This window comes from Lissotriton helveticus, chromosome 1_1, assembly GCF_964261635.1.
Source record: "Lissotriton helveticus chromosome 1_1, aLisHel1.1, whole genome shotgun sequence".
In the NCBI taxonomy this organism is placed as follows: domain Eukaryota; kingdom Metazoa; phylum Chordata; class Amphibia; order Caudata; family Salamandridae; genus Lissotriton; species Lissotriton helveticus.
Window position 1 is genome coordinate 260,733,705 of NC_136057.1, and position 18,643 is coordinate 260,752,347.

At 42.0% G+C, this 18,643-nt stretch overlaps 1 protein-coding gene across 1 annotated transcript in view; it reads right to left on the reverse strand.

The window, feature by feature from the left end:
- LOC144769213 (echinoidin-like) overlaps window positions 1–9,741 on the reverse strand; it is a 101,641-nt gene extending 91,900 nt beyond the window's left edge. The window contains exon 1 of the mRNA XM_078653248.1: window positions 9,700–9,741. The gene's annotated coding sequence lies outside the window, so the exon portion shown is untranslated. The remainder of the gene's footprint in view (window positions 1–9,699) is intronic.
- Between the last annotated feature and the right edge of the window lie 8,902 nt (window positions 9,742–18,643).

An 18,643-nucleotide genomic window follows, 5' to 3' on the forward strand; every position in this document is an offset into this window, starting at 1 on the left:
ACAGGAAGACCTTAGTCCAGGCACTAGTTATCAGTAGACTGGACTACTGCAATGGCCTTCTTTTATCAACCAATGAAGGCCAATTTAACAAACTGCAAGTAGTCCAAAACACGGCGGCGAGGTTAGTCCTTAACGTTCCATCTAGGACTCCCTCCCGACCTCTACTGGCTGAACTCCACTGGCTGCCAGTGCGGCAACGCACTAAGTTTAAAATTTTGTGTACTATCCACAAATGTCTGATAGGAAAGGGCCCCAAATATCTTACAAAGGCCTTTCTACCTTATGTCCCAGGCCGCTCCCTACGATCTAGTAACCTCCAGTTACTACAGGTTCCAAAAATAAAAAAATCTCGACAAGAAGGCCGTGCTTTGGCGCACGCTGGACCTGCTCTCTGGAACTCCCTCCCCCTTACACTAAAACATATTACTAATCACCTATCCTTCCGAAAAACCCTCAAAACCCACCTTTTTACTAGTAGTTAAACACTCTTCATGCCCCAGTAACTCCCTGTTATGACCTGGTACAGTATATGTTCCCTTTTTGTGGCAAAAGCGCGGAGATACCCCTTTGGGGGTCTATTCAGGCGCTATATAAGCATATAAAATAAATAAATAAATAATAATCGTAATTTTTCTTTTGGCTAACCATGGAATACTCTAACTTCTGACACAGTGCTTATCCCAAATATGTGAATAGCAATTTTATGATATAGGGTTTTTTGAATGGTTAACCCCAGAAATAGGGCACCTGTGCCTTTGAGCCACTCTTGGTTATTTAGATTATTGATTGAATAGGCGTGGAACTGTGAATTACATGGGTCACTGGCAAAAGCTTACTTAAGTGAGTTTAATTTGCAATGAACCATACCCAGTTTCTTGCAAAGCGTGGTTAGCAGGGTGCAATGCTCACAGTGTAATACAATCAATAATGAATAAATATGGAATGTATTCATTTACAGAAATATAACACAATGGAAATATTGGTAAATTAGCTTCACACTCATGGGGCCAAAGAGGGATAAATAATAAACCTTTCAGTCACCGAGCATGCAGTAAGGAAACACAAATTCTGCAGTTTGAAGATATGTTGGATTAAAGTACCCTTCAATAAAACATATTACGGTCACAACTCAGGTTAAAACACAATGTTGAACTTCATGATCAAGAGGGTTAGACTATTGCCATAAAGATTGATCTGAGTGGAAGCGAGGTGCTATTTCTGGATTAGTCATAGAGAAAAGTTTATAGTTCTTCCTGGGGATTGAGTGATGGTGATGCAAGGAAAGTGCAATAAGGGAGGCGTTGATACAGAATAGGGGTCTGTTGGAGAAGGGAGGTTATGCAATATGTGACACTACATGTCTTAGGTGTTCTATAATTTCATTGGGGCTACATGTTATATCAACATTATTCTAGCATTTGTATATATGGTTATCCTCAATTTGCCACCACATAAGTATGGAACTGTCCACAAATGATGAAAATGTTGTGTCATGTTGGCCGGGCCTTATAATTATTATGTTAACCAATTCACTTTTTGCAATTGTTCAACCATTCCCGGAACCGATAACAACTGACCAAATTCTTGAATTTCATAAAAGATATTTTGTCAGAATCGCCAATAGGATTTGAAAATACTAAACTGACCTTTTCTGTGGTAATTGTTGATAAAGTGTAACTTTTGAAATCAAAGTTTTCACTATGGACTAGTGAGATCATATATAGGTGAGCAGCGCATCATTACATGTTTGCATTATGGAGTGGTGAGTTCATATAAAGGTGAGCAGAAGCGGAGCAGGAGAAGAAGGATTGTAAATTGTACTGCTCATTTATGCTGTGGACATACAAGGTGTGCTCATTGGTAATGTGTTGAAGCATGTTGTATGGCACCATAAGAACTAGAAGGAAATCGTTGGATAGTATAGCAAAGCGATTGCCATTGTAGCACATGGAGTCTTTAATATATATGATGAAGGATAGCAAAACAGTGCAGTTGCTGAAAATTAATGCAGGTAGGAACTAAATATGCAAAGAAAATCAGAACAAGTGGTTTCTTGGAGAGCGATATAAGTCTTGGTAGCATGGTGGGAGCAATACTGCCAGAATCTCATGAGAGTATTATCTCAGTTGGAAAAGACATCAAAATGCTAGCAGTGGCTGTTATGGGCAGTAGGTTGCTGAGTCCATATTGTGTAAAAAGATATTAATACCCTCATGCACAGAACATGCCCAGTAAGAGCAGCAGTAAAAGCTTCCACTATACTGACATACAAGCTGCAGCGGTGGCGAAGAAGACATGTTTTGCTCACCAGAACTGTTATAATACAGATATGTGCAGTGCAAGCTACCATCTCAGACAAAGTGTAAACCCTTCAAACACCTCTAGTGGAATATTTCCTCACATAAATGATGTACAGTATAGTACAGTACCGGTCAGGGATGCACATTTCAGACTTCTCTCATGAGCAAGAACAGTACAATCATCTGCGGTGTAAAGTTACCTAAGACACAGAGCAGGTACAATTCTGGCTTCCTTCATGGACAGAGCAGCTACTATACAGTCATCCTCAGTACATGGTCCGCTGATACACATAGCAGGTACAGTTGCAACAGTTTGTTAATCTCAACCAACACTAACTGTGTCAAATATCCACAGTGCATGTTCTCTGACAGAAGTATGAAGCAAATATGGTACATGGTAGAAGCCTGTACATTGCTCATTTCGGATCACTGACATAATATCGACAGTCAAAATATCGACTTACCAAAATATCGAGGTAAAAATATAGAATGCCAAAATATCGACTTCCTATCTACAAACAGGTAAGTACAAAAATATCGACTCCAAAATATCGATAGGAAAAAATATAGACAGTCAAAATATCGATTTTTTAAAATATCTTAAAAGTAATTTTAAAGTACTATAATAATAGATATAATTAATTTAATCATACTTAAAATACTTAAATAAACTTAAAATTAAGAAATAATTATTGTAACTTAAAAAAAACAATTCTTTTAAAATATGTATATATACCTATATATACATATTATTAACAATACATATACAATATTTTTTCCGTAGGATAGCGAGAGGTTTAAATTTACTATTCCCACTCCAGTGAGAGCAACAGTAGGGAAAGCGTTGGATAGCGTAGAGGTTAAAAATAACTATTCCTATTCCAGGGAGTGCAACAGTATGGAAAGATTTGGATAGCGTAGGGTTAAAAATGACTATTCCCACTCCACAGAGTGCAACAGTAGGGAAAGCGTTGGATAGCGTAGGGGTAAAAATTACTATTCCCACTCCAAAGAGTGCAACAGTAGGGAAAGCGTTGGATAGCGTAGGTGTAAAAATACCTATTCCAACTCCAGCGAGTGCAACAGTAGGGAAAGTGTTGGGTAGCGTAGGAGTAAAAATTACTATTCCCACTCCAGCCAGTGCAACAGTAGGGAACGCATTGGATAGCGTATGGGTAAAAATTACTATTCCCACTCCAAAGAGTGCAACAGTAGGGAAAGCGTTGGATAGCATAGGGGTAAAAATTACTATTCCCACTCCAGCAAGTGCAATAGTAGGGAAAGCATTGGATAGCGTTGGGGGTAAAAATTACTATTCCCACTACAAAGAGTGCAACAGTAGGGATACTGTTGGATAGCGTAGGGGTAAAAATTACTATTCCCACTCCAAAGAGTGCAACAGTAGGGAAAGCGTTGGATAGCGTAGGGGTAAAAATACCTATTCCAACTCCAGCGAGTGCAACAGTAGGGAAAGTGTTGGGTAGCGTAGGGGTAAAAATTACTATTCCCACTCCAGCGAGTGCAACAGTAGGGAACGCATTGGATAGCGTATGGGTAAAAATTACTATTCCCACTCCAAAGGTGCAACAGTAGGGAAAGCGTTGGATAGCGGAGGGGTAAAAATTACTATTCCCACTCCAGCGAGTACAGCAGTAGGGAAAGCTTCGGATCCCGTAGGGGTAAAAATTACTATTCCAACTCCAGCGAGAGCAACAGTAGGGAAAGCGTTGGATAGCGTAGGGGTAAAAATTACTATTCCCACTCCAGCGAGTGCAACAGTAGGAAAAACATTGGATACCGTAGGGGTAAAAATTACTATTCCCACTCCAGCGAGTGCAACAGTAGGGAAAGCGAAGGATAGCGTATGGGTAAAAATTACTATTCCCACTTCAGCAAGTGCAACAGTAAGGAAAGCGTTGGATACCATAGGGGTAAAAATTACTATTCCCACTCCAGCGAGTGCAAAAGTAGGGAAAGCGTTGGATAGCGTAGGGGTAAAAACTACTATTCCAACTCCAGCGAGTGCAACAGTAGGGAAAACGTTGGATAGCGTAGGGGTAAAAATTACTATGCCCACTCCAAATAGTGCAACAGTAGGGAAAGCGTTGGATAGCGTAGGGGTAAAAATTACTATTCCAACTCCAGCGAGTGCAACAGTAGGGAAAGCATTGGATAGCGTAGGGGTAAAATTTACTATTCCCACTCCAGAGAGTGCAACAGTAGGGAAAGCATTGGATGGCGTAGGGGTAAAAATTACTATTACAACTCCAGCGAGTGCAACAGTAGGGAAAGCGTTGGATAGCGTGGGGTAAAAATTACTATTCCCACTCCAGCAAATGCATCAGTAGGGAAAGCGTTAGATAACGTAGGGGTAAAAATTACTATTCCCACTCCAGAGAGTGTAAAAGTAGGGAAGGCGTTGGATAGCATAGGGGTAAAAATTACTATTCCCACTCCAGAGACTGCAACAGTAGGGAAAACGTTGGATAGCATAGGGGTAAATTTTAATATTCCCACTGTAGTGAAAATAAATTAATATAACTCACATAATTGTAAATTAATCAATTAATACATTTTAATTACCAATTAAGAATTAATTAATTACCAATAAAAAAATAATTAAAAAATGTTCTTAAATAAATACCAATTAATTAATTATCATGTTTAATTAATTATATTAAATTACTTCCCACCCTATAAACCAACAACCCGCTACTAAAAAGAAAATATTATTATTCACGTAATTATCAATTAATAAAAATTAATTATCAATTAAAAATTAATTGACAATTTATTCTAAATAAATACCTATCAATTAATTAATTAACATATTTAATTAGTTATAGGTAAATTACTTCCCACCCTATTCCCCTATAAACCCACAACCCGCTACAGAAAAAAAATATTATTCAAATTGTCAATTGAACAATTAATTTAAATTAATTATCAATTAACAATTAATTAATTATCAATTAAAAATTAATTACCAATTAATTCAACATATTTATCAATTAATCAATTAAAATTAATTACCAATTATATTTTAATTAATTACCATTTGATAAATAATTAACAATAATTCTAAATAAATAACAATAAATAAATTAACATATTTATTCATTCTAATTAAATTACTTTCCACCCTATTCCCCTATAAACCCACAATCAGCTACAGAATTATAATACACAAAAAATAAAAATTAATATTAACTTACCTAAAATTCGATATTTTTGTTTTCTATATCATGTCTAGTCGATATTATGTCCATTCTATATTTTCGATTCGATATTATGTCCTTTCTATTCGATATGAACATTTTCTAGTCGATATTTTGGAGTCTATATTAAGTCTAGTCGATATTATGTCTATTCTATATTTTTGACTCGATATTATGTCTAGTCGATAAAAAAACTCGATATTATGTCTCTACACCGCTCATTTCACTGACAATGAACAGGTACAGTTAGAGAATGCTTGTCATGAGGAAAAACATTTACAGTGCAAGTACTTACCAGCATCTGCAGTTCAAATGCCAAGCAAGCAGGTACACTACAATCATGCACAGTGCACCAGCCCTTACACACAGAATAAGTGCAGTAGGTGAAGCTACCAGTTCTCACACAATGCATAAAAATGATGATGACTGCAAGATACCCACAAACAAAGAGATGGTATATTGTGAATATTTGTTGTGTGAGTATTTCTCAGCTCATAGACAGAGCTTAATGTTAGCCGGTGGTTTCAAGCTGGGGCCCATTGGCACTATTTCTTGGGGACTGGAACATATTTTGTCTGAGTAGTCATTGATGCAGAGCAATAAAGTAAAAGGGAGAAAAGGGGTTAAAAAAGGGGAAGAGAATAATAAGAAAAGAGTGGGAACGTAAGAAGCAGGGATGAAAAAGAGTCTGCAAAAGTGAGAGAAATGGTTCAATGAAAGAGACATGAGGTGGAATCACAATTATAAAAGTTTGGCATTGGGCATTCTGTAGGTTTCCGAGAAAAATATGGTCATCAGCACTTATTATTTTACAAAATAAACACTTCTCAGGCACAACATGCACATTAAGGGTAGCAGGACAAACATCCATTCCACAAACAGATTAGGTACAGCATTGGTATTATTGAGGAATAACATTACTAGGATTCCTCACAAACCTTAACAATCTTGTCCAGAAGAGCTAAAAATGCACTCAACCAACTACTGTAGGAACACTCCTGCACTACCATGGCATCAGAGCATTTCTCGTCCACAATGAGGTCTGTTGCAACAGTGATGTATTCAGAGAAACCATATCCCTCCCAGGCAGCAATACAAACTGTAGTCATCAAAAGTTTAAAAGGTTCAAGTTAGCAATAATATGCCAACATTGACAAACCTTCTCCATTTACAGAAAATCTCGCAAAACCAAGCTCTTTGCCTGCAAACATCAGTTGCAGTTGTCAGCAGACTTCCATTCTAGAGTTCACAAACACTATTTGGATGTAAAAGTATTTTATTGAAGCAGTTAAATAATAGTAAATTCACCTGTGGTAAATTTTTGCCAAACCAAGGAGATACTGCATTGTCACCAATATTTATCTGGCAATTCTCCACTCAAAAGTGTCCAAGTTCTAGATATGAAGGCCTACATTTACCAAAGGATTGCGTTGCTCTGTGTGCTTGGGAAATCTAGAGTCGCTGCCTTGCATTACTCTGTGCCAAGAAGGCGTTACAATAATAATAATAAAGGGGGTTTATAAAGCGCCTGGTGGCGCCTTCTCGGCGTGTCCCCGCGCTATGGAGAAGAGAAAGTGCAGTGTATAATAGGCTCCGCTCTATAGCTTGTAGAGGTGGGTTTTTAAGAGTTTTCTAAACTTAGCTTCTGTTTCTACTAGCCTAAGGCCAACAGGAAGACGATTCCAGTTATTGGCTGCTAGCACTCTGAAAGATCGGCCTCCCAGTTTAGCTTTTTTTACACGGGGGATCCTCAGTAGGCCAGTGCCCTTTGAGCGAAGTGCCCTGTTTGGCTCGTAGATGTGGACAAGGTCCTGAAGGTACTGCGGAGCCCTGTGCCATATAATCCTATGGCACATTAGGAGTGCTTTAAACAAGATTCTCTTCCTGATAGGGAGCCAGTGCAGAGCAGCAAGAGCGGGTTTAGATGCAGCTCTTTTAGGGAGTTTTAGGACCAAACGTGCTGCAGTATTTTGGAGTACCTGCAGCCGTCCCAGGCTTTTTTCAGTAGTGCCTAAAAATAGCACATTACCATAATCTATACGGGAAGTTACCAAGGCTTGAGTCATGGTCCGTCTGGCCTCCAACGGAAGTAGATCCAGGGTGCGGTTGAGAGTTTTTAGCACCCCAGAGCATTTTCCCACTAATCTATGAATGTGACCATCATAGGATAGTTTGGGATCGACCCATATACCCAGATGTTTTGCCTCTTTACAGGGGGTGGGTATAGGACCTAGGCAAGTTGGCCACCAATCAACCGTCCAGCTAGAATCATTCCCTCCGATTACCATCACCTCCGTCTTGGAGCCGTTAAGCTTCAAGCAGTGCGAGTTCATCCATCTTGCTAGGTCCTGCATGCAGGCCTTGAAGTTAGCTGCAGCACTTGTTGGGGCTTGGGACAGGGAGATCAGCAGTTGGGTGTCGTCGGCGTACGAGACTAATTCTACACCGTACGTTTGCACCACATCCGCTAGGGGGGCCATATATAAGTTGAACAGAGTGGGGCTCAGGGCAGAGCCCTGAGGCACCCCTTGCTCTAAGGCTATCGTATCCGATGTACAAGAGCCCCGCTGGACCTGAAAGCTACGATCTGTGAGAAACGCTTTTAGCCAGCCTAGCGCTGATTCAGTGACACCTGCTTTGTTTAGACACTGTAGCAAGATGGAGTGTGCTACAGTGTCAAACGCCGCACTAAGGTCCAGCATAATCGGTTGTGCTTCTCTAGATGAGACATTAACTGACTGTTGGCCACTTTCTCTGCCACCTTGGCTAAGTACGGTAGCAAGGAAATTGGTCTTATGTTTTCAAGAGTTTCATGGCTGACATTAGGTTTCTTTTTGATGGGGAGAACAATTGCTTTTTTCCAATCTTCCGGGAGTCTGGCAGAAGCAAAGGAGACCTGGAGCACATGCCTAATATACGGCTCCAGTACCGTAAGGCTCTCTCCCAGCACCCTAGGCGGAGCTGGGTCCCGTGGGGAACCAGATTTAATGCTCTTACATGTACTATTTAGTAACTCAGGAGGGGTTACCATAAAGCACTGTAGACATACCTCCACTGAGCTTGCTCCAGCTGTTTCTACAAAGTCACGTACAGGTATCGTATTTCCAGAGAAAGACGCATAGATGTCTCTTACCTTTCCTGAAAAATAGTTAGCTATTGTATTACATGCTTCGACAGAGTCGTTATGTGGAGCATTGTCATTAGTTGGAGCAAGGGTGTTCCCGATCTTCCACCCCTGTTTTTTTGGTGCATTTCCAAATTGATCAAGACTGGTAAACCTGGCATTGTGTATACCATGTATGCTCAACAAGGAGAAATACGTTTATTTCTCCTTATTGTTTCCTCTTTCTTAGTGTGCTGCATGCTGCATTCTGCAGCACACTTAGAAAGAGGAAAACACCTCTATGGATTGTATTTGTGCAGGAGTTATTCCTCCATGCACCAAAACTATCCTTCATGCAACACTGGCACCCTTGCACCAGGATTTAGTACCAACAAGGGTACATGCATTGACGCTAGGCAGCTCATAGTGCGGCAGCACAAGCAGAGAGCAGATATGCCCCATATCGTGGTAGATATAGCATATTGCAGTCCTTTCCATTTCACACAGCACAGCAAGCTGTCTTGCTACATTGTGCTGTGTCAAATGTTATAAAATCTGCCCTAAAATTTCCAGCACTATAGTAAAGTTACTGATTAAGACTTACACATTTGAGCATTATGTGTGTTCAAAATTACATCTGTCACCTTACAACTTTGTGCATGTAAAACAAAATAAAAAGTCAGCTGAGGCAGCATCGTGTTGCAATGGACAAACATCCCTCGCTATAATCTACCTCCAACTCTCTAGTCTGCCCCTCATGAAAATAAGCCTTATCCTGAGCTGCCCCACAATGCATCATCTTCCCACACACAGCTGCACCTCCTTGCCACACACTGTCCCCTTTCTCTAACATCTTGTTGCAATGGACAAACATCCCTCGCTATAATCTACCTCCAACTCTCTAGTCTGCCCCTCATGAAAATAAGCCTTATCCTGAGCTGCCCCACAATGCATCCTCTTCCCACACACAGCTGCACCTCCTTGCCACACACTGTCCCCTTTCTCTATACAGTGACCTTGTTGCAGAATGCAAGGATTAGTAACAGTTTAACTCCCTGCTTAATGAGCAAAAACTTACCTGGCAAAGCAGGATGAGCAAGCTTCACAGTTAATAACTGACTGTATGTCAAAAACAGCAGTTGAATTTCAGTGATCTTTTGGTCTCCTTATATTAGCAGGCGTATGCAAATAATTAAACAAACACTTTCTGGTCCCCCACATATTTCCTGTATGTAAACGTCCTAGACTGGTTTTCCCTTCTTGGTTGCATGCAAAGACATAGGTGCATTTCCTGATTGATGGCTTTCTCCTGTCTATCAAGGTTATCTCAGGAATGTTCCCATTTTTCCATTGCCATCACACAGCTGGCACAAAATGGCCTACTGCCTTGAATAACAAGAATAGCTTTTTTCTTTTTTACAGGACTAATGGTGTCATTTTGCAGTGACCCTTCAATCCACGTCTTCGGAATCACAGCTTTATCACTTGTGCTTAGTTTGGTCTACCATGTACATCGAGCATTTTTTAAACACATGTTTTCACAAATAGTAACATCTTCAATCACCTTAGTATTTGTTTGACACTAAACATAATATATAGACCAGCGGGATTAATATATAGAGTAGGTCATTTGTAATGAAGAAGCAGCATGAAAATGGGGAATTTGGAGATTTTGTCAGAGGTGGTGATAGTTATCCATAAATATCCTGTGTCTTCAACAACATCATACTCAAAGCGCTGTTGATTGCCTGTCAGCAAGATTAAGACATGGTGATCTTGACACTTCATATTCGGTTTTGCATTAGAGTATCCAAGTTTTTCCCTCCAAGCCTTCCAGCACAGTCAGCAAGGTTCAACTAATCTTGTTGCCAATACACAGACCCAAACATTACATACATTACTTAAATATATGTCTATCCACTGCAGCACTACTTTTCTTGAACATATACTGTGCTGGAAAATAAAATGAGTTCTTGTACTGTATAAACATCAATGTTAAGCTTTGTTTGATTTGAACATGCAAGACAATCCGATGGGCTTTGCTAAAAGTAAAAAAAAAATGTATTTCCATTTTGATTAATTTAACAGTCAGGCAATGGAGAATGACATCCTTGGTTCAGATGAGGTACATTGAACAAATAGAAATGCAGTACTGTGCATGACCAGCATGGTGGTATGTCGAAATAAATACATAGTGCATTGGTGTGTTTTTAATCAATCGATGCAGATGATCCTACCCCTGAAATATAACTCTAAGTGCATTTTTCACACACACATGCCTCAAGGGCATGTGTGTGTGTGTAAAATTAAACTTTCAAAAATGCACTTTTGTGCATTTTTGAAAGTTTTCACAAATTACCATGAAAGTCAACTTCATGGTAATTTACCTCTCCCTATTTGCGAATTCGCAAATTTAAAAAGTTCATGCATTGCATTTAAGAAATCTCAAATTGCGATTTCTTAAATGCAATCGCAATTTTAGAAATCGCAACATGATTGCGATTTCTAAAATTGCTAAGAACATGATGCATCCCAAATTTGTCAACCGTATTCGCAAACGGCCGAAAATTGCGATTCGCACCGTTTGCGAATGCAATTGAGAATGATGCATGTGCCCGATAGTGTTGCTCTCACCCATATTGACACTGATGCCTGGAAGATATTTGTGAGAGCTGGTAGCTCCACGGTTTCACCAGTGTATCAACTAACAAGGTCCTTACTAAATGATGAGCTTAATAGAAATGAAACTCAAACGTGTAGTAGAATCAGTGCACTGGGTGCTGACATGGGCATAGGAGTTTGTTCTAAAAAAAATCAACAATGTACCCTATCCCGAGGCCACAGAGTGCTGCTGCAGCTGCAGCTGCTTATTCCTGACCCAATGAGAACCCTGTGCACCACTACAATGGGAGCATAGGGGAGTATAATAAGGATCCAGGTGAAGGTCCAACATCTTCTTCCAGAGGCATTGTGTAGTGCCTAAGAGGTCAAGAACATGGAAACAACGTAATGGCCTTCCGAACAAGAATTGGGCTAGCAACAAGGGAAAGGCAGCATCTTGTTCCTGTCGGGCCATTGAACCAATATAACGCTAACATTCATTGTGCCACTCTACATTAAGCATCAAGATCTTGGGCATTAAGTCTCCCCATTTCATATGGAAGAGTGAGTGTGTCCCTGTTGTGATAGGTATGAACCCCCATATGAATCTAACCGTGAGGTCCGCAGGCCAGCCACTGAGTCATACAGACTCCCAAAGAAACATTGGTAATGATTAAAACAAAGATGTTTACAGTATGGGGAGGTGATGCGGTGCAAGTGCTAGCAGCATCAGTTCCTTACTACCACAGTGGAGGTGAGGTGTTGGTTCCTTACTACCACATGGGAAGTGAGGTGTCAGTTCCTTACTGCTGTACAGGGGGGAGGGGAGGAGGCAATGCGTCAGTTCCTTACTGTTCCAGGGGAGGTGAGGCATCGGTTCCTTACTGATGCAAGGGAGGTAAAGCAGCGGCCGTGTGTCGGTTCCTCACAACGCTGCAGTGTAGATTAGTTGGGCAGGTCCCCCACATCGGTTATTGACTCAGCGATGATGCAGGTGAGGCACTGGTGTCAACAGGCATTGAGGCTGCAGTGCAAGTCAGGAGGTGCCTCATGCTCTTCACAAGCAGTGCCTTTGTCACCAGTGCATGCAGCGGCCTAAGTGACAAAGTTAGTATCCATAAGTTGCAGGCATCACCAGGCTTACAGGCTGCAGTGCATTGCGGGAAGTGTGTCATGCTCATCATGAGCGGTGTCCTTGGCTCTGGAGCAGGCCACAGTATTGCTGATGGTGTTGGTGTTGCTTTTCTTGGACTGCAGCACCAACCACACAAATCTGAGGGCCCAAGAACTAGAGTTGACATCACTTGACCATCCGTACTCCCAGTAGAGAAATCTGTCAAGCATTCAGAAGTAGGTGACGTCTTTGTGACCCTGAGACTTCTCAACAGAAGGCAAGCACACACTGCCCTTGAAGAAATCTAGATGAAGAAAGCAATGTCCAGTACTTTCTCTGCCCAGGACAGAAGCAGCAAGCAGAAGCCCCACTCAACAAATCAAACAGCAAAGTAGCCGTCCCTCCTGACATCTTCTCCAGCTATTCTTTTTGGCAGAATGTCCTCAGTCCAGAAGTATTCTGAAGTTAGGGTGACACAGCTCAGTACTTTTGCCAGGGTCTGTCTTCAAAGTAGACAAACCTCAAAGGAAAGTGTTTGCAGTGCACAAGACCCTGCCTTTGCTTGAGCTGGGTCCAAAGACATTATAGCGGTGTGGAGATAGCGTTGTGTGAGGACAGGCACAGCCCTTTTCAGGTCTCATCGAGATCTCCTCCTCCCACTCTAGCTCAGGAAGACCCATCAGCCTGGTGTTGATCCATCAAGATATGCAGGGCACACCTCAGCTCCCTTTGTGTGACTGTCTATAGTGAATGCACAAACAACTCAACATGCAACTTAAGAATCAACTTCACAAAAAGATGTATTTTTAAATTGTGAGTTCAAAGACACCAAACTCAAAATCTCAATCTATTCCCAACTGGAAGTTACACTTATAAGATGTTCCAAGGGAGCTCCAATGATAACCTATGGTAGAGACAGTCCTTGCAATAGTGAAAAATAAGATTAGCAGTTTTTCACTATTAAGACAAGTGCAAAGCACAAGTACATGCCCTACCTTTTAAATACACTGCACCCTGCACAAGGGGGTTCCTTACATGTAGTTTAAGGGAAGGTTTGGGCCAGTACACTTTACTAGGAGCTTACTAGTAAATGAAATATGCCATTCATGGATAAACCAATGAAACATACAATTTACACAGGGAGAATGTGTACTTTAGCCCTGGTCGGTATGGCAAAGTATCCAGAGTTCTAAAACCAGCAAAAACAAAATGCAGCACACAGTCAAAACAAGAGGCCAGAAACAAAAATGAAAGGAAAAACACACACCAAAGATGCCAGGCCTAACAGCTGCTATTACTCAATTAAGTATTTTTGATGCCAAAGTCAATACCACATTTTCATGTTGTTTGATTAACAATTGCATTTTTTCAAGGTTGGGATAATTCATATGCATTGTTTATTGTGTTTGTAAAATTTTCATTTTTATGCACCTTTAAAATAGCACTGAGCACATAGCAAAGTAGTTCAAACGTGCAATCCCATGCATATATTTCCTTATAACAAGGATAGAACCCAAGATTCCCTAAATAAGAGAAACTAGGGTGCATTTGTCATTCAAAACGCAACTTATCATGCAAGCGCCACTAAAACAATAAACCAGCAAATCATTTCCCCCATACAGGCTAAATAATGATATGCACACTTTAAGGCATGTGTGTTTCCCTGGCCAAAGGAAGGAGCCTTTGACACTAACATATTTGAACACATGAGGACACAGATATGGACCAAATACATAGAAGAAAAGGAGAGGAGAGAGGTACTTTTAGAAATATGGGTCATCTTCGACGAGGCACAGACCGTTAATCCTATTTCACAATCAGCAAGTAAAGTGGGCGCACCTCTCCCGCCATATGCAGGAATGGAGGTGCTCTCCCTGATGCCTGCTGTTCCCTCATTAGATTATACCAATCTGCCTGTCAAGGGATCCAAAAGCCCCCCTACCGAATGATGAACTGTTAGGTCCAGTCATGCGAGTCTAACAGGCCTGCAGGACCATGCAATCCCAGCACCATGCCATTCCAGTGCTAAAGCTCCCCGAAGTTTGACCCCCACCTCCGTCATATTCAGCCCATCAAGTCCTAGCAGCACGGAGCACATGCACTCCCACTGGCTCAGCTGAACAGACTTGGGTAACAGGGAGATTAATAGCAGTTCTGACAGTGATTCAGCTAGCACGGTTATGGAAAGGGGACCCAATCCTCCTGGAACCGACAACAAGGCGGAGCCCCTGGGATTGCGCAGGTAGCCAAATAAATGGCCGGACCTGAGTTTGAGCACAAAATCCAACCAAAAAGAACAGCGCAAAGCTCAGAGCAAAGGAGGCAATCTAGATGGGATTTAAAGGAAAGGTGCAAACTAAGGAGAGAGAGGGAGAGAAAGAGTGCTCATACCATGAAAGCGAATCGAGAAATAAGAGTGGCACACCCTCCACGAGAAGCGAGGGGAATAGGTACAGAGCACAGTTTGGGGAAGAGTCTGAGGCAGAACTGGAGGAGATGCTTTTGGCTGGGATCAGAGCCTTACCAGATCATCAACGTAGGAGAGGGGGCTGACCAGATATGAGTGACCAAGGTAGCCAGGTGCAAACTATAGACCGAGGAAAATTAAGATGGCCACTTTGCATGCGTATGAGCGAAGCAGTGACAAAGAAGTGTGCTGCTCCTCCTGAATGCACATGAAAGACAAACTGACCCCAAAGGAGATAGTGGCCTGAAAGGAAGGCGAGGTCTTTGTACAACCATCCTGCCACCTGTGAAGTGCTAGTATAATAGACCCTGGCTGGAGGAGGGATTCTAAGAAACAGGGGACATAAACTTTGCATCTGGCATGGAGGAGGAGATAACACGTGGAATACCCACAACATGCAGGATTACCTAAGATGATGGGAACACCATGTTAGGAAAAAGCCAAAATGTATCCACTATTGCAGAAGGGCACATCAGGGATCTTCATATGCCATTGGCTCAGATGGATAAAGTAAGGGTAAGGACCAAATTGCCATCATTGTTGGATGGGGTGGGTATATGGATCTCCCGATTTGAAAAGAACACCACAGGAATACATTTAGCGAAAGTCCATGCCAAAAGTCTGCTAAGTAGTCTCATTGGAGAAAAGACTAACACATTTCAACATTCATGTTGACAAACACCAAGCATGTACGGCCACCAAATATGGATGCCCCTGTGGGAAATATTCTCTGACCGCTCTAATGTAGGAGCATTAATGGCAGGAACTATAAAACCTGGGGACACTATAACTGATAATGTGAATAGACTGAAGGAACAATGGGGACAGGTGACAGGACAGCCTGGACAAATACAGGCCCCCAGGATGCATTCATCTATAATCTCCTCAAAAAGGGCTACCCACAAAAACAAAGCAGATTGGACAGCATAGTGGGTTTAGACACCAAACCCTGTAGGAGATACAAGCTCACATATTACACTATCAAAAAAAGAAACAAGAAAAGAATAGGGAGGAACAGGAGTAAGCCGAGAGAGACACAATTAAGCTGGTCCAACACAAACTGAAAGAGACCGCCCTTGGTTGGGCCAGGTTGGCCGCAAGTGTACATATCTCACCAGTTTTGAAGGGAGCACCGCCACAAAAGCCTAGAGGGTTTCAACCAAGCTATATCAGCAGAAGTCAGGGAGGTGTCAGCAGCCACAACTTTGAGAACATCACTATTGTTACAGAATGTGTCACAAGCCCGACCGATGTTGGCTAAAAGCATATCACGAACAGTGCAACAAGCTTGAGCCAGTCCTCACAGAATTTCCATCCACAAACCCAAGCCTGGGGATACCTGAATGGACCTTATCCTTAACAGCAGGGAAGTCAGTTAGCCACCATGCCACCTCAACAGGGATCAAGTAGTTGGATAAACATGTGGCAACAGCAACAACAGATAGGGAACCCTGCCCAACAGGGAATGGGGACACAACCACAGCGGGGAGGAGTAACTGTCTGGGAAGGCAATGCCTCCACATGAATACAGAAGCCAAACATGTAGTAAGTTAGAAACTACAAATGCATCCCACCTATTTCATCCACAGCCCAACATTTCTTGCACCCAAAAAATCAAAAAGAACGAACAAAAACAAGGAATTCAAGCCTTTACTTGCATTTGGGAATTCAGGACTGTGTATTGTCGACTGAGTGTACACGCAATAGTCTGCATATTCAGGGCACCGTTGGGAGCCTGGTGCCCCACTTTGCAGCTGATCACCCAAAGTGGAACTGACTGACCATTTCCCAGGGGGAGGGCAGCCTGACGACGTGGGCAGGGCGGCTCCCTGACCAGTCTTCAACAATAGACACCCAGGTCCCCGCAGTCAAATCTAATTGAGACGAGTTCTGATCAATTAATCACAGAGACCACATTCTTGGGCACACAGCCTGGAACCCAAAATGTCTTTATGGCACATAGCCCCTACATTGACACCAAATAACCAGAAGCCTCCAGCCAAACGGAGGCCCCATTTCAGTGTAAAACAGGTCTGTGATCCAGTGTCTGGAACCTGGGGGCATATTATCAAGAAGGGCGATAGGCAATTATCAACGATTTAGCTGCCGTTTTCGGCCACTAAGCGTCGATAATTCTATTGCCCTATTAGCAAGCTGCCGCTAACTGATGTTAGCGACAGCTTTTAGACGATTGCGAGCGGTTTGGGGCCCGCTTTGCATGTCAGCGATGTTTATCGCTAATGACATGCAAAGTGGGCAAAGCCAAACAGTTAGCGACTGAGAGCAGTCGCTAACGTCGCTATCGCCTATTAGCAAGGCAGGCGTAGCGATGGAAATATTTGCGCTAAGCGCGAATATCTCCAAATACTAACACCTGCTCAGACCAGTTCTTATATTCAAAAACGTTGCTAATAGCATGTCTTCTCCGCTAACATATCCAGCGTTAGGCAGCGATAAAAAAAATGCTCTAAGCGCATTTTGCGATAAATATCGCTATTCCTTGGTAATATACCCCCTGGTTCCTTCTAAGCTTTGGAAAGTTAAGACCACATAACTTCTATAACACTCACACAAGATCCGACAGGTTGAGAAGAGCTGCATGGCACCGAGTCAGTTGGGAGGGGGGATTTGTCAAAACAACCAGCTATCCCAGTCAATCACCATCATTAGGCAGGTTTCAAGGAAATCTTGGCCTAAAACTCTCTATGCAGGATTATTTCTCTTCCTTTCCCTTAAATCATCCTAATGTACAAAGGCTGCTCACAGGGATGTTTCCCTTCAAAACTACAGAAGTGTGTTGCAGGTTAGAAGTCCTGCGCTACAGCCAGGAACCACAAGTCCAAACACCCTAGAAAAGACATGGTAAGAAGGAAAGGGGAGTGTCTGGAAGAAAGGAATCCGCAAAGTTCATCACACCACCCGAATGAGAGTAGAATGCAGAATGTGCTCACCTTCATATTAGGCCTGAAAATATCCCAACACATAAGGCCGTACACACACCATCTAGAGAAAACAATACGCCAACCTCAAAAACTACAAAACGACACGAGCAGGGGTGCGTAGACCTAGGGAAAAGCTATCAGACTATCGCCGCTTTCATGAAAAATAAGACAACAGATCACTATAGATTTAGGGAGGAGCTTAAAAGACCAACAAAAAGAAGTCCAAACTAGCCCTTAAGAAAACTCCAGAAAAACAGTGTAGCCAATCCACCTGGTGCCATGGGGTCTTGTTGCACTCTGCAGGGTAGGGGCAGAGAGGTACTCAAGTGACTTCAGGACACATTGCATCTGCCAACAATGCTCAAATAATGGAATGCCCCCTAGTTTAATATTGTCCTGCACACGTGTAGGCTAAAAGACACCACCCACACTGACAGCACCCCATGCACATCCTAAGGGTTAGCAATGCCCATGGAATTTTTACTGAATTGATGTTATCCTAAGATCACTTCATACACATTCTTTAGCAGTCTAAACTCCAAGCCATGTACAGGTAGGGGGAAGGCCTAATGATTATAATAAGCTAATACATTCCATAAACAGAACCCACTCTTTAAAGTAAACCATCAAAAATAGATACCCGACTGGGGCGACCTACCGGTGTCTCACTAAAGTGACATGAATGGAGTGTGAAGAGCAAACCCTTAAAGAAAAGCACAGAAACTCAGAAGAAAATGATTTACTTTGAGACATGCAATAATGCACTGTTTTCTGAACTAACCAATGAATGTAGCTCTTATTCAACAGGTCAACAATCGAATATCCAAGTGCACCACCTTTTCAGAGGCCACATCAGCACCAAGACAGGATCTACAGTGTGCAAGTTATAAATTACGAA